Raw genomic sequence first — 17,062 nt, 5'->3', positions numbered from 1 at the left:
ATGAAAATGTTCAGGTAATACAGAGCAGCAATCATAACTTACACCTCTTTGTAACTCATACAACACCAAGAGTCTAGGAGACCTTCAGAGGTTATTGCTGATTCATTAAATGAAATAGTTTTACTAAGATCTTCGTATCAATCATATATATAATACCTACCAGAAACAAGAGAGTATTCTATTGCATAGAAATATGAAAAAATGCCAGGTGGGAGGTAAAAATCAATTCAGTACAACAATTTATCTTTAAAATTGGCACCATCGGTTTTCTTAAATACATAGTTTCTATTTTTATATAATAAATCCTAAGAAGAATCTCTCATTTGGAAATTTACATGATAATAAATATGATTCCTTGGATCTATTTATATCATTTAACCTATTATTGATGAATAATTTCACCAGTCATCATTTAAGTTTATGTCCTTCTTGTCCTATATTCACTTCTTCTAGACTTTCAGGGATGGTTCCTCGTTCTGCTTCTAGTTCTCTTAAAATTCACATTCTCCTTTTCCAAAGGCCATTTTCCAATATGGGTTCAATGAATCATTAAGCCTCACTCTCATGTGTATCTAGATTAGAAACTTAATATTCATCATTTCTTCAGTAAAATTTTGATTTTTGTCATGACAAAAAATTATTCAAAAGGAAATGTCATTTTAGGTGTCATGTTCAGGCACTTTTAATTTAAGCCACAGACAATTACATGGATGATAAAATATACCTTTCAAATTTAAGTAGTGGACCACAGCGGTAATTCCAGGTATTTTAATTTAGGATTTATTGAATACTGATAGTAATTAATAATGGTAAATTTTACTAATTTTTTATTATTAATTTTTATAATTTTTATTATGAGATTTTATGCTAAGAGTAAGAAGATGGATAAGATTCAGTTTCTGCCTTAAAGGCACTCACAAGCTAGTGGAATCATGTTGAGAATTATAAATCCCTGGAGAGTCTGACAAAGGCTTTGTTAAATTTAGAAATTCCTCTACTAAGTTCTCTGTATTTTGATATATGATCTTCTTCCTGAGTCAGAACAATTTCACACTGTCTGTCAAACTTAAATTGAAGCTACCATTTTATTGAAAATGGTTTAAGTCATATTTTATTTTTATTTTTCTGGGTATTTATAGTATGAATTTGATCACCTCTCTGGTGAATCTGTCCACACTTGACAAACCAATATAAATGGTTAAAATACCAGTTTAATTTTTCCCAGCCTTTGTGTCATGGATGTGCAGTTTCTGAATCCCTTAGGCTTGGGATTAATTAGTATGACGACCTGATTTTGTAGAGGTCTATGTTAATTTGTGATAACAACTGCCCAGAAATAAAGCACTGAATCATGCGTTCAGACCCTATTTAAAAATAGAGAAAGGATGAAAGAGAAAAAGAGGGGAGAGAAACTAACAGAAGGAAATAGGAAGAAAATTTTAAAATCAAGCATCAAAACTAAACTATATTCTGTCTTAAATTCTTTACATTTCTTTTTTTGTATTGCAACATAGAATTTATTAGAGTTTGTTTTGGTGAGATATGCTAAACATATTTATTGGAGTTTAATATTTGATTTCATAGTTCAATAATTTGGGGAATGAGGTAGTGTTGCTAAGGAGAAGATTTTAAATAATTCCTTGGAGGGGACAGATAAAATTGGAGGGAATCAAGTCAAATAGACTGTAAGATTGATGATTGTTGATAGTTCAGACAAATTTTAGCAACATGTCACTTACCTAAATTTAGTACCTGGAAACTTAAAATATGTATAATATAATCAAGAAATCAGAAGAAAGCACCCCTTCTTCACCATAAAAGCATCTTCTAAGAAGCCAAAACTTATGAAAGAAACACAGAGCACTGAAAGTCTATGCTTAATAGGGGTAAGATTTGGTTGACTGAAAATTCCCTTATATAGATATTCTCCCCATCCAACAGCTGATTGAAAAAAATCACTAAACTTATAAAATAAATATATAGAACATCACTAAGATTCTTCAGATTGCATGTTATAAAAACTGCTATGATAAAATAAACCTGATGATATGCAGAATATATTACTTTAATTAAATAATATATATGTGGAAAGGGAATTAAACATGCATTTAAAATAATTTCAGACAAATTATGCATTTTAATTATATTACCAATCCTTAATTCATCTAGTAACTATAGTATGGGGAGCAACATAGTCTTATAAATTACATTCAAAGTGAATAAAGCAACTCAAGAATTGGCCTCACTAGTGTACTCATAGAAACAAATATCTTTGGAACAAGACAAAGTGGAAGATATGAACAAGGATAATTAAATTATGAAGGTTGTTCAATACATGTTAAAAAAAAAACCTACATTCAGCAGATTCTAGAAGAATGAAAGAGTTGAGAATGAGTCATAAGATAAAAAAAGATGTACAGTTTTGTCTTATGACACACTGAAAATACAAAAATGTCTGTCATAGACTTGAAATCTTTCTGGACAAGTGTCCTCATGCCTGCAGTTCTACAGATATTTCCTCAAAGACAATTTGATTTTTTGTTTTTGAGTACTGAAAGGTACACTGACTAAAATACTTTTTCAGGCCTTACAGTAATTATATGATTTTTCTAGTGTTAAACTGAAATTAAAAAATCTTATTTCATCTTATTCTGTGAGCATTTAAGAAATTCTATCAAAAAATGTCTAGCAGATATCTGTTTTCAGTCTCCCTTTTAAGTAACTGTAGCATCAATGAATATATTTCTCAGTATGTAAATCATACAATTTTCTTCAAATGAATCAAAAGGAGGTTACAAAAGCCATGGATCATTTAACTCATGGTGCATGTTAAGAAAAATTAAAGGTTGATTATTTTGCAAATCTGCATTTTAATATGAATTTCAGCAAAATTCTCTTTGTTAGAGATAAAATCCTGAGCTTAAAGGATAATAAGACCAATCCAGGATGTTTCCTCTGTTCTGAGGAGACCTCTAACTTCCTTTAAGAAAAGTACTTTATGCAATTGTTAGCAGGTAGATTTGGGGCAATTTAGAGATCTTTTAAGTAAATGGTGGCTTCTGATTCTAAGGATACTGTTTTTCATAGTAGTGGTATTTAGACACTTAGAAGGAAAAGAATAATTTTGGAGGGATATCTGAATAATAAAGAATATCTAGCCCATACTAGATACTACATTTTATATTTCTAAATATGACTCCTTTAAGAAATAAATACATGCAGTTCCTTGTAATTTCCCTTATGTATGTGTGTGTGTCTGTGTACATATGAAACATATCTGTGCTGTTGTATAACATGTTGTTCTGATTAAAATTTTAAAAACCAAAGACTTCCTTTCCATGAGTCCAACTGATAAAATGGTTACATGCCAAAAAATGTTACTATATGCATAATTCATTCCAGATATATTTTTAGCAGGTATGAAAATGACTTTTCTATCTAAACTAATATAAGTTTTTATGGATTCACTAAATTGTAATATGTTCTTTGCAAACAGTTCATTTAAAACATTTACATGCTTCTTCATTGGGAACATGAGAATCACAAGTATATAGGTTTCATCACTGGTCATTAATTAAGAAAAAAATAATAGACAGCAAGTGTCAAGACAAAGGAAAGGGACCAATATTTTCTGAGTACCAGACACTGTATCAGATTATAGTTTATAGTTTATTAACCTCATTTATACCATACAACAAGATTACTGGGCAAGTATGCAACCCATTTCACAGATTAGGAAATTTAGATTTGGAAGAAATAAGCAATATTCTCAATATTAAGTTACTATTAAGGAAGTATAATTGGCATTGAAATCCAAGCCTGTTTGAATCCAAAGATTTCATTCTGTAGATAATATAATAGTGTGTTCATTCAACCAATACTTTGTAAGCCTCTACTATGTACTAAGCAAAATGCTGGGGCACTTCTTATAATTTCAAATTTGCCTTTTTGCCAAAGTCTTGTTCCTATTGTGCTTAACTTCTTAAAAAACAAAAAGGCTGATTATCATTAGTAATTTGGTTAATTTAAAAACTCCATGACCCTCAGCAGGAAAAAAAATAACTTACTACAACTAGTATAACTAAGACCTGATTTTTTTTTCTTATTTATCTATGTGAAAAATTGTACAAACTCATTATAATGTTGGCATTAAGGGAGTATTATTAACTGCTTTATAGTCAAGTTGGGTTATATGAAATATTCTCTGTTCTTAGTAATAATTTGTGAAGTAGGCATTAAGGGTTATCATACCTAGAGTAAATAAACTTACCTTAGCTATTACAGAGTTTTACTTTAAAATAATGGTTTAGTTTAATTCTGGATGCAAAACTTGTAATGAATTCTAAATATAGATATATAAAGCTATAAAAATAATAGGTTTTATTGAAATGTTGCAGCTGAAATATCTGCTCTGTTTAGTCACTATGAACAATTCAGATATCCAGAGATGCTAAGGCAAGCAACCTTTTTCACAGGAAGCTCTGGGAGAAAAATGTAATTCTTTAAAGCTCCACAGACCCTCACATTATCTCAAAAGTTCTGTGCTTATTATTAGACCCTCAGTTTCACTAAAATTATATTCATTCACAAAATAAAAAGAAACTAAATTACAAGCTGCTGAAAGATAGCTCAGAATGGTTACATGCAATTTGCAAATGAACACTAGTAAGAATAACATTGTATTCTTACTGGATTTGATATTGCGTTTCCGTTTTCCCCTTCCCACAGGAGAGATCTGTTTTCAATGTGCTGTTGGTTTACTTTCTAAGCAGTAGAACTGAAAATACTCAGAGAAGCCATTTATTAAGCTCTGAAATAATTGAGTAACAAAAATTCAGTACTTAGAAATTATAGTTGCATAGAAAACTTCTGTCTCTAAGTTCAATTTAGTTTGTGGTAAAATAACAAAAACCTTGAGACATATATGCATTTTCAGATTATAGTTTCAAGTAACAAAGGAGAGATCATCTTTCTCTTAAGATTAGCATTTCTTTTCTTCATGAAGAATAACATATCCTTTAACACCGTATGCAAAGAGTCAATATTAATGCCTGGCATAGTGATTTTTAACATATCATATTTAAGCTTAGCTTATGGTTTTGCCTTCCTCTCAGAGTCAACCATAGCGATTAAATTAAGCAAGACAGAAATATACCTGAATTAGTTTTCTTCTTTTTTACAATACTAAAAATATATCTACTAATCATCACATACATAAATTGAAAATTTTATGAGTATTTACTTAAAATAATTAAATTTATTGCTACAAAGACTGAGTACCATAAATGTATAAGAAAATGAATTTTATTTAGTATTATTTTTCTTTTTTAATTTGATATTGTCCTAATTTAAAAAGTAATACATATCATTACTCTTTTTGCAATGACTGCATACTCCTCCACAGATAACAATGATAAATTCTAGGCAAAATATATAAAAACAACTATTTGAAGCACTGCTGAGTGACCAAAAACAGGCAGAAATTGATGAGTCAATCCTTGAAATAGATAAACTCCATTTGGTGTGGATCTTGTTCCTGAGGACACTCACCAGTCTGAGAGGCAAAAATAGCTGAAATTCAAGCAACAATCCATAATTTTACTGGTTGCAGGCATCAGAGTATCAAGTTACAGGCTGCCAGAGGAATTGGAAAAATGAGTGAGGAAATGCTAGAAAGGAGGAAGCCACCAAAAAGGAAGTCCTATTGTTTGTGTTTAGACCCCTCCAAAACTCAGGAATAAAGCAAAAAAAACAAAGAAACAGAATGCAGAATATTCTACAGACATTAAAGAGATGATAAAGATGGCAATGGAATATTATGAAAATTTTATTTCAATAAATTTGATGGCTTATATAATATAGAAAAATTCCTTGAAATATACAAACTAGTAAAACTCACTCAAGAAGAAATAGATGATCTGATTAGTACTACATCTATTAAAGAGCATACATATGTAATTAAAAACTTTCATAAATGACTTCACTAGTTAATTTTACTCAACGTTTAAATAACAAATAATACCAATTTTATATAATCTCTTCCAGATAGTAGAAGAGGAAGGAACACTACCCAACTAATTTTGTGAGCTCAAAAGCAGAAAAAGCCATTACAAAAAAAGAAACTAAAGATTAATATTTCTCATAAAGTTAGATGTAAAAATCATTAACACAGCATTAGTAAATCAAGTCTAGGAATTTATGAAAATCCACTAGTCTTACTGATATAAATAAGACAATGTATAAATTTAAAAGTGGGGATGAAGGAAAATCTCTTCCTTAGAATAGATTGTCAGCCAATAAATACAGAAATAATGAGGGAATAATAAAATAATTAAGAGATTCGAAAGCCCAAAGGTAAAAATTTCATGAGAAACAGGATATTTTCATTGTCTAAAGTATTCTCCATCAATTTCTTATTAATTCAAAGGAAACATAGTAACTTTACAGCAGAGAAACCTGGAAGACACACCTTACCAAATGATCAAAGTTCAAATCATGAATATTGTGACTAGGCAGAAAAGACTTAACAAGCAGGTCTAAGACTGCTTTCCTTAGAAAGGCCTGTTTGCAAAAGCTGTCCCTTGGCTGGCATTTGGGAACTTGGCTCTCAAAGTGTTCCTAGTCTGATTAGAGTGGTTCAGTGTGCAGACTGTGCAAATGATATGGTTTATGAGGAACACCTGCTTTCCTTCTGGGTGCTTGGAATCTTGGTACTTGACAGGCAGACGTTGCCTTTGTGCCCAGCATCCAATAAAAAACTTAGGTGTTAAGTCTCCAATGGTTTTTGCTAGGCAGAAATGTTGAATATATATTGCTGCTTTTTTGGGGGGCTGTCTGAAGACTATACTGTGTGTGACCCCTCATGGGAGGAAGAGAAGATAAGAAAGTCTGCACGTGAATTCCTCCAAGCACTACATCTGTATTTTTCCCTTATGATCTAGTTGTGTGTTCTTCCTGTCTCTGTAATAAATTTTAGCTGTGAATACAACTGTGTGCTGAGTCCCTTGTGTCCCCAATCTCTGAATGCTCTTGGAGGCCCCTGTCACAGAAGATAATTGATGTCATGTTCCTCCTAATATGCAATGGAACTAATAAAACACCACTTTGTGGTATTTCTGCCAAAAATGTATAACCACAGTGTAATCGTGAGGAAATGTCAGAGAACTCAAATTGAGGGATACTTTACAAGATAATTTGTCAATAATGTTAAGGTAAAGAAAGACAAAGAAAGGCTGAGAAACTTTTTCCATATTAAAAACAACAAAAAAATCATGAATGCGGAATGCAGTGTATGATCATGGATTGAAATTTGAACATCAAAAACAGAAAAATAATTCTTTTGGGACAATTTGAAAATTTTGATTTGGGACAGTAGATTGGATAATAGTAAAATATTGGTTAAATGTTCTTATTTTAATAATGTTAGCATGGTTATATAAGAGAACATTACATTTTGTGTTGGCTAATTTCATGTGTCAACTTGGTTAGGTTACAGCATCCAGTTGTTTGGTTAAGCAAGCACTGGCCTGATTGCTACTGTGAGGATATTTTGCAGATGGATTTAGACATTAGTCAGTTGATTACATATATGACTGATTATATCTATAATCAACAAAGGAGACTGCCTTCAAGCAATGAGAAGAGTCTCCTTAGCCAATCAGTTGGAGGACTTAAAGCAAGGGAGAATTTCAGCAGTCAGAAAGATTTTCTATCTTTCCTTCAGCCAGCTAGCTTCTTCAGGGGAATTCAAGTTCACTTTCATTGAGTTTTCAACTAGTGGCCTGTCCTGCAGAATTCAGGTTTGCCAATCCCCACAGTCATGAGAGCCAATTCCTGTAATTAAATCTCTTAATACTTACATATATAAATCCTGTTGGTTCTGTTTCTCTAGAGATACCTGCGTAATACACATTCCTAAAAATAAAAAATAAAAAAATCTTTGGAAAAGTACTGAAGTATTTAGAGCTATAGGGGCATAATCACTCTAACTTAGTCCCAAATGACACAGAAAAAAAAAAAAATAATAATAGGGTGTGTATGCTGCAATTCTTTTATTTGTTCCTCACTGTGCAATGTTTCTTTTATCACTGGCAACCCTTGAATTTTTCTCTTTATCTTTTGTTCTCAGCAGTTTGAATATGATATACGTGGACATGTGTGTGTTTCTTGTTTATACTCCTGGCATTCTCTGAGCTTTCTGAATGTGTGGCTTGATGTTTGCCATTAATTATAGAAAATTCCTGGCTGGTGGGTCATCGGATACGTCTTCTACTACATTCACTCTGGGAATCTAATCACATGTATATTAAATCATCTGATATTGTCTCCACAACTTTTGGATGCTCTATTCCTGCTGTTTTCATTCTTTTTCCTATCTGTATTTCAGTTCATTGTTATTTCTATCAACCCGTCTTTAAGTTTATCAACTCCTTCCTTGGTATGTAAAGTCTACAAATGAGGCTGCTGAAGGCATTCTTCATCTCCTCTACTTCATTTCTTACATGGTAATTGTATTAGTCCTTATTATTTCCAACTCTTTGCTATAATTATCCACTTGATCATATATATTGTCCAACTTTCCCATTACAGGCTTTAAGATAGTAAATATTTACTATAGTAAATATTTTAAATTCCTTGTCAAATAGTTCTAGCATTTACATCATGTCCAAGTATGATTTGATGCTTACTTTGTCTCTTGGGAGTGTGTTTTTTCTTGTCATTTTTATACCTCATAATTTTTTGTTGAAAGTCAGACATCTTTTGTATGGCAGTAGAGACTGAGGTAAATTGTTTTAGTGCTTGGGAAAGGACACACCTTTCTTTGCTAGGCTTTTAGTACAGGGATTGGAGTGAAACTCCTCAGGAGTTGGTCTGGGTTTAAATTGCCGTTACTTTCTTGTACCACAGGTTCAAATTCCTATAGCAACACTCTTGTCTTCAGGGTGAGAGTTGGTTTGCCAGAGGAATATCTGTTCATCTGTATTTGGAACTTCCCTTTGTGCTAAGAACTTCCCTATGTGAAGAGGGTGTCTTCACATACTCTTGTTCCTCTCCTGTCCCTCACCCAGCAACATTCTTCTTTTAATTGTTATTTGAAGCTTGTCAGCTCAGCAGTACACAGCACTGTCTATTGTGTTGCATTAGCCTCAATCATAGGCAAGCGCAGTGTGCTGGGGCTCTAGTTGTGGGCCTACTACATAGCCCTGTCCCTCCCCCAGGATTAGTCTGTTTCATTTTATTTTTCTGTTTCCTTCCCACACTGGCAATGGCTTTACATCGCTTCTCCAAGGGTGGCAGTGTTGTGTCTTTCCCCAATAGTCATGGTTCCATAGTGTAATTAGGGGAGAAGTGTCCTGATGTTGTCTCCTGGCCCTTCCACACCACTACTGTTCCTGCTTCCAATTCTGTACCAAGAAAATGTCTATAGGACTATTTCCTGTCTTTTCTAAAGTTCCCACTGGAGTTCATGGAGAAAGAGCCTGCAAGAATGTGCAAACTCTCCCAATTTCTGTGGTCAGTAGGGAATTCACACTGTCTGTCCAGTCCACACCAGCCTCCACAACTTCATCAGTTATTCTAGCAGTGTTTTTCCTACTTGTGTCTATTAACATCTACTCCAAGTAAGAAAATGTTTGCATTTTCTCTCTTCTTGTGGGCATCTGTCATTCTTTATATTTTGAGCCAGTTGGTTTCTCTACAACCTCAGTTCTCTTGTGGGTTCAAAAAACATTAGAATCTCCAGTTGATCTGGCTTGGTTTTGTTCTAATGGTCCAAACAAAGAACACCCCTTCCAGATCTCTATATCCTGGAACCAAAACTATTCCTATCCTTAACCTTTTGAAATTTCTTGGAAAATTCTCAAAAGGAAAGGTTTTCCCTTTAAAATTAGTACACATATAGTGGTGTGCTGGAGACAGCTAGCACCAACTTGGAAGTATCACTTTTAAATTTTCATGTATTTTATTAATTGGTTGCATCATCCAGGGTGGGAATATTCTTCCATAGAAACAAGCAAATGCTACAAATGAGAGTCTTCCTCTTTATTTCATTTCTAGAGAGCCAGTTTTTAAACAATGACAAGCATACTGTAGATTCTAATTCATAGAAATATGGATAAAATATGTTGGAGAAAGCTAGGATATTATGTGCCAAAATGGCAAAACAGGAATTAATGTTCTCTTGCTGAACAAATAGTAATTGAGTACCACTATAGACTGGGAAAATTTCCAGCAAGTGTCTATACCATGAAGTGAAAGAGGTAAACAATGTCCTTTTCTTATAAAACATCCATTCTTGTGGGGGAGAATCAGGCAAAGGGATGGATAGAAAAAGTAAGGAAAGAAGGAAGTAAGGAGGAAGAAAGGAGGGAGGGAAGGAAGACAAAGAGTTGGGTGGGGACATGGGTATAGTTATAAAGCAGGACATTTTTTTCACTGAGAATTAAATGTGAATTTCAAATCATTTCTACCTTTAATCATATATATGGTTCACCCTCCCTTTAGCAATAGTTTTTTTCTAATTTATTATTGATCAATATTTTTTAGCTTCTATGAATCCTGTTTTAATCTTGTATAATTATTTAATCAACAGACAGCACTTGTAAATTTATTTTTCTCATATCACAATCCAGAAATAAAGGGTTCCTGAATTTCTCCACTGAGCTACCTCTTTTCCATCAAGTGAAAATGGTGTGCTTCATGAGAAAGTTAACATGGAAAAGTGTATTTACACGATACTAAATTTATGTGATACTAAAGTGTAAATTATGTGAATTAAATCACAACCTTTCTTCCCTATCAGTGAAGTTGTAATTTGATTCCTCAAAGTAACCACCAAGTGTGATGATTAAGTTCATGTGTCAATTTGGCCAGATTATGGTGTCCAATTGTTTGGTCAAGCAAGCACTAGTCTGATTATTCCTGTGAGGGTACTCCATGGATTTAAATCATTTTTCATTGATTGCTCATGTGACTGATCACATCTACAACCAACAAAGGAGACTGTCTTCAGCAATGAAAGACATACCATCCAATCAGTTGAGGTATTAAAGGGAGAACCGATGATTTCTGCAGTCAGAAAGATTACCTCTCTCTACTTCAGCCAGACAGCTTCTGCTAGAGAATTCATCAAAAACTTCTCCAGAGTTTCCGACTCGTGGCCTGCCCTATGGAATTCGGAGTTGCCAATCCCAGTGGTTGCATGTGCCAATTCCTATAGCAAATATCATAATATTATATACATCTTTTCAGTTCTGTTTCTCTGAAAAACTCTGACTAATACACCAAGAGTTTCCAATTTAAATAATTGCCAGTTTTGACACCAAACAATGATTATAAATATTTCTTGGAGAAGTTGTATAGTTCTTCCTTTGTATCTCCCCCTCTTGGTGAATGGGCTATCTAGAAAATAGCCAGTAAATTGGTGTCAATAACATGAATTTAGAATATTTTCAATCATCACAAAATTGCTGAAATTCAAGTTGTTTCCATTTAATTACATTTTCCATTCATACGGACATTAATGCTTGTAAAGCAAATTAGAGATGATATAAATATTAGGAAAATGATGAGGCAATATTCTCCTTAACATTATAATGGCATTATAGTATGGGGTGGTGGGTTTCCTTTACAATAGATTCAACTACAGATAAAAGCTTAGGAAGGTACTTTGCCTTTTTTTAATTTTTCTGTAACTATTAGAATAATTGTCATGTAGATATGTAACCACATAATCAGACAAACCTTATACTACTGTTATACAAGTATAAGGACACAATCGCATATATATATATATATATATATATATATATATATATATATAATTTATAGATTAATGTAAAATTCTCCTACCGATAACATACTCATGCACCTGATCATAGCAGATAATTTTCTTTAAGTACCCTTGGAAAGATTGAAAACAGAAATTTATTTTATTTAAAGCTATCTGTTTTTGTTGTTGCTATGTTCCTTTGCTGTAGCTGTTATTGAGCTAATATTTACACCTATCTTCTTTTTAAAATTCTTCAACAAATGTTAGCAACTATTTTAGTTTACTGAATTATTTGCTATAAAGCATTTACTAGCAGTTGTAATAGTAGTTATACTATTTTCTTTTAGTTGCCTTCTTTTTGTCCAACCTCCAAAAATGGAACCTTTAAAAACAGCCCTTCATCACTAATCAAACTACAAATTCAGGCAGATTCCTGTATCAGTTTTAATATTCAAGTCTTATTTTAATAGGTAGAAACATCAAAGGACTTCAAGGATGGTTTCCAAAGGCTATATAAAGAGGAGTTATCACCTATGCTGGTTTGGAGGGCTATGCACCCCAGAAAAGCCATGTTTTTTTAATCCATTCTTGTGGAGGCAGACCTAATGTGGGTGGGACATTTTGATTAGGTTATTTCCACGGAGATGTGACCCAGCGATTTCAAGATGGGTCTTAATCCCCTTGCTAGAGTACTTTATGAGAGGATAAAAGGTAGATGAAACTCAGAGAGCACAGAGAGACATTTTGGAGACAGCCATTGAAACCAGAACCAGGAAAGAAGCTAAGGGAAGAAATTCAGTTTGTCCCAGAGAAGCTAAGAGAGGATCCACAGATGCCTAGAGAGAAAATGCCCCAGGAGAAGCAAGAAGGACCCGCAGGAGCTGAGAGAGAAAGCCACTGAAACCAGAGCGCAGCGGAGAAGGACCAGCAGACATCACCGTGTACCTTCCCATGAGACAGAGGAGCCCCAGATGCCAGCTGCCTTTCCTCCAAGAAGGTATCTTCCTACTGATGCCTTAAGTTGGACGTTTTCACAGCCTCAGAATTGTAACTTGTAACTTAATAAATCCTCATTGTTAAAAGCCAACCCATTTCCGGTATATGGCCTTCCAGCAGCTTTAGCAAACCAAAACATCACCATTTTTGTCCACTTTAGATTACTCTCATCAATTTTCCTCTTACTTATAATTATACAATATTTGTCTTGCTCACATCCTTCCAGTGAAGTCATTAAACTCACTAAAACACAGCTGGATATAAAGAATATTCAGCCCAATGTAACAAGAAGTAAACAATTAATAAAAATGTTTGTAATTGAATTAAGTTGTTGAAGTCAGTGGTTGTTTCATCTAACTCCCTGAAGTGACTTTAAAAAATCTGAAATTTAAAGCAACCAAATTCATTCCTCTTCATTTTTCCATATTTCTTTTATTTCCATTAATTAAGTTGCCCTTCCTTTTATTGTGTTTCTTATTTTCTGGCAACATTAATGGTTTTGTTCTCAAAACTTGAGACATACTCTTGCTTACAAGTTTTTGGTCAGGTGTTCAAGGAACACATAGACTCATATAAGCATTCATTTGCTTTAATCTGACACACCCCTCCCCCAGTGTTTTCTGAACCAAATAAATAATTTCTCATTTCTATTCATCATTATAAAAAATCTTCATTGGAAAATTGTATTAAAAATATTAACTTTTTGACAAATAATTGATCTAAGCTTTCTGATGAATTCACATTGAGGCAGAGGATTCTCAAGTATCTTATTAGAAATAATTGTCCTAACATTAACTTCTGTTGATCACTAGAAAGTAAGATATTTTGTGTAAAACACATTTATTTTTTCATTCATTAAAATTTAATTGAGGTTTTTAACTCTTCCCTGTTTGACAGACAGCCACATCTACTCACACTGTGCCAACTGCATTCCTGACACAGATTGGCAAATGTCAGAGTAAACATATTTGGCTGTATAGGGCACCTGGTCAACAGGAGTGCTTTTAACTCCATTGAAATGGAGGTAGTCACAATCAATGACCCCTTCAAGTTTATGGTCTGTTGTTTCAATATGATTCCACCCATGGCAAGTTCAAAGGCACCGTCAAGGCCACGAATAGGAAGCTTATCATCAATAAGAAGCCCATCTCTATCTTTCAGGAGCAAGATTTTGCCAGCATCAAGTGGGGTGATGGTGGTGCTGCATATGTTGTAGAGGCCACTTGTGTCTTCTCTACTTTGGAGAAGTCTCACTTTGAGGCTGGAGCAAAAAGTAATCATCTTAGCCCCTTCTGCTGATGCTCCCATGCTTGTGATAGATGTGAACCAAGGGAAGCCTGATGACTCCCTCAAGATTGTTGCAATGCTTCCTGTACCACCAACTGCCTGGCCCCTCTGGTCAAGCCATCCATAACATCCATCCCAACTTTGACCATAATCCACACCATCACTACCACTCAGAAGACTGTGGATGGCCCTTCTGGGAAACTGGTGTGGTGGCCATGGGGCTACCCAGAACATCATCCCTGCATCCACCAGCACTGCCTAGGCAGTGGGCAAGGCCATCCCTGAACTGAATGAGAAGGTGACTGGAATGGCCTTATGCATCCCCACCCAAAATTTTCCATCATAGATCTGATTTGCCATGTGGAGAAGGCAGCCAAATATGATGATGACATCAAGAAGGTGGTGAAGCAGGCATCAGTGGGCACCCTAAAGGGTATCCTGGGCTACACTGAGGACCAGGTTGTCTCTTATAACATTAATAGTGATGTCCACTCTTCCACTTTTGATGCTTGAACTGGCATTACCCTCAGTGACCACTTTGTCATGCTCATTTCCTGGTATGACAATGGCTACAGCAACAGGGTGGTAGACTTTATGCTCTGCATAGCCTGCAAGGAATAAGAGGCCCCTGGATCACAAGCCCCAGCAATAATATGAGAGGAAGAGGGAGGTAGTCAGCTGCTGGGGAGTCCTTGCCCCAACTTGATCTCCCACCTTTGATAGTTTCCACCCCAGAACCTCTGAAGAAGAGGAGGTGCTTAGAGAGCCCTACTTTGTCATGTATCGTAAGAAAAGTACACAGTACCCCCCCCACACACAAAATAATTGGGAACATATTATATACCATACACTGGAAGGGATTTGTTTGTTGAAAAGTGAAGGAAATTGGGAGTTATATGTGCAAATGGCAGGTTAAATGAGGTGTGTTGTTAGACACAGGAAGTAGAATGTACAAATTACAGAAACAGAATATCTTGAGATTTGGAAAATGCATGTTGTTACATATGATTGGAGCATGAATAGCTGGTAGGAAACTAGCCAAAGTAGAGAAGTAGGGCAGATTGTGAAAAATATTGTTTATCATGTGTCGTGGTTTAGGAACTACATGTACCCAGCAAATCATGTTCTTAAAGTTAATTCATTCCTGTAGGTGAAAACCTATTGTAAGTAGAACCTCTTGATGATATTACTTCAGTTAAGGTGTGGCCGAGGGTGGGTCTTAATCCTCTTACTAAAGTCCTTTATAAATAGGATGAATACAGAGAGTGAGTGAAAGAAAGCCACAGAAGTGAGAAGCTGGAATCAATGGAACCCAAAAGAGAAGGGAGATAACCAGCAGATGCCACCATGTGCCCAGAGGAGTCCATGATCACCAGCAGCTTGTCTTCAGGAAGAAAACATCATTCTGATGATGACTTGATTTGGACATTTTCTCAGCCTCAAAACTGTAAGCAAATAAACTCCCATTGTTTACACCTAACTCATTTTATGGTGTTTGCTTTAAGCAGCTTAGGAAACTAAAACATCAAGCAACAGATTTCGAGCTTTACCCTAAAAGTTCTGAGAGAAGATTGCACAGAGGTCAATGACATGATCAGATTTGAATTTTTGTAATATGTTGGAAAAAATGGACTAGAGGAAAATTCTACTGTAAGGCAGAAACAGAATCAAAATGTCAGTTTAGTAGAAAAGAGGGGGAGAATAAAGACATTAATTTGGAAATCTAAAATAAACAGACAGATAAACAAAGCTATAATCCATGGAACTTGGAGTCTAGTTGAATTCATAGAAAGAGGAAAGAGAAAAAATGGTGTTTCTTTTAAAGCTTGGGTGATGGTTTAAGTGACATTTATGAAGAAGAAGAAAAAGAGAAGTGCATTTAAGGAAAGGAAGTGAATTGTTTTAAATATTCTTTTACTTTAGATCTCCCTGAAGCAGATGTGGACTTGTATGCAAATCATTAATTGAGGAAGTATGACCAATAGAAACCAATAGCAGAGTATGGGAAGGAGACAGAAGAGGAAAAAGTCAAGATTTTCATATGAAGTCCCAGGCTTGGTCTGATCCCATGAGTATCTCTGCTGTATAAATTACATATTAAAATTTGAGGCAAAGTGTCTCAATTTCCATGGTCCAATTGCAGTTATTAGCTAAGGACCACACAGGTAGAGGGGAGGGGTGGGGAGCATATAATCACAGCCATTTCCTGCCCTGGGCAAAGCAGTTCCAGTCTCCCTCAACATGTCCTTCAAAGATAATCATACCTGATTATGTCAGCTGTGAGAACCAAAAGAACACCAAAGGTAGAAGACTGGGCATACAGAAATAACAAAAGAGGTTTGATTTAGATTGATTAGCTGTATATAATACAGTTTCATGAGATCCATCTAAATTATTGAGAGTTGTAGGAAAGGATGAGCAGAAATGAAATGAAGATCATTAGTACCTAAAAGCTCCAAGCTACTTGCAATTATATGGCCAAGGCTTTACTTGGATGAAATGATTACCACTGGCTGGATCTACATGCCCAGAAATACAAAGGAAGATAAATCAAGGTGTTGGCTTAGGGAGAAATGGCCTGCATGCATTATACACAGCAGGTTGGAGGAGGGATAAATGAGATAATATCCTGGGAAATTGCCATATAAATTTGGGACTCATTTGTCTATTGATGGAAGTTGAAACCAGGGAATTAGTTGAAATTATCTGAGGAGAATTTTCAGAGTGTGAAATAAACAAGATTGAGGATAGAACTCTAGGAAATAAAAATCTGAAAGGATAATGATACAGCTAGAGAAAAGAACTGTGAGAGGGTAGAAAGAGTTTACCTTCTCCAATACTAGAAAGAAGAAAAGTAAGGTTAAGAAATAAAATTTTCTTTTATATGTATGTAATTTTTTCCATTTCCAGTGCTCTTCATGCATTCTTAAATATATGCTTTTCCATCTGGTATTATTTCCTGTCAGCCTGAAGAACCTCCAGAGACTGAAAGGAAAAGGATGGAAAAGA

At 34.6% G+C, this 17,062-nt stretch overlaps 1 pseudogene; it reads left to right on the top strand.

Annotated features, from left to right (window-relative positions):
* On the top strand, positions 1–14,566 carry LOC119535381 (annotated as a pseudogene).
* The last annotated feature ends 2,496 nt before the right edge of the window (positions 14,567–17,062 follow it).

Source organism: Choloepus didactylus, chromosome 5, assembly GCF_015220235.1.
Source record: "Choloepus didactylus isolate mChoDid1 chromosome 5, mChoDid1.pri, whole genome shotgun sequence".
Lineage (NCBI taxonomy): Eukaryota > Metazoa > Chordata > Mammalia > Pilosa > Megalonychidae > Choloepus > Choloepus didactylus.
The sequence above is the reverse complement of the archived record's forward strand: the minus strand, read 5'-3'. Positions and strand labels throughout refer to the sequence as shown.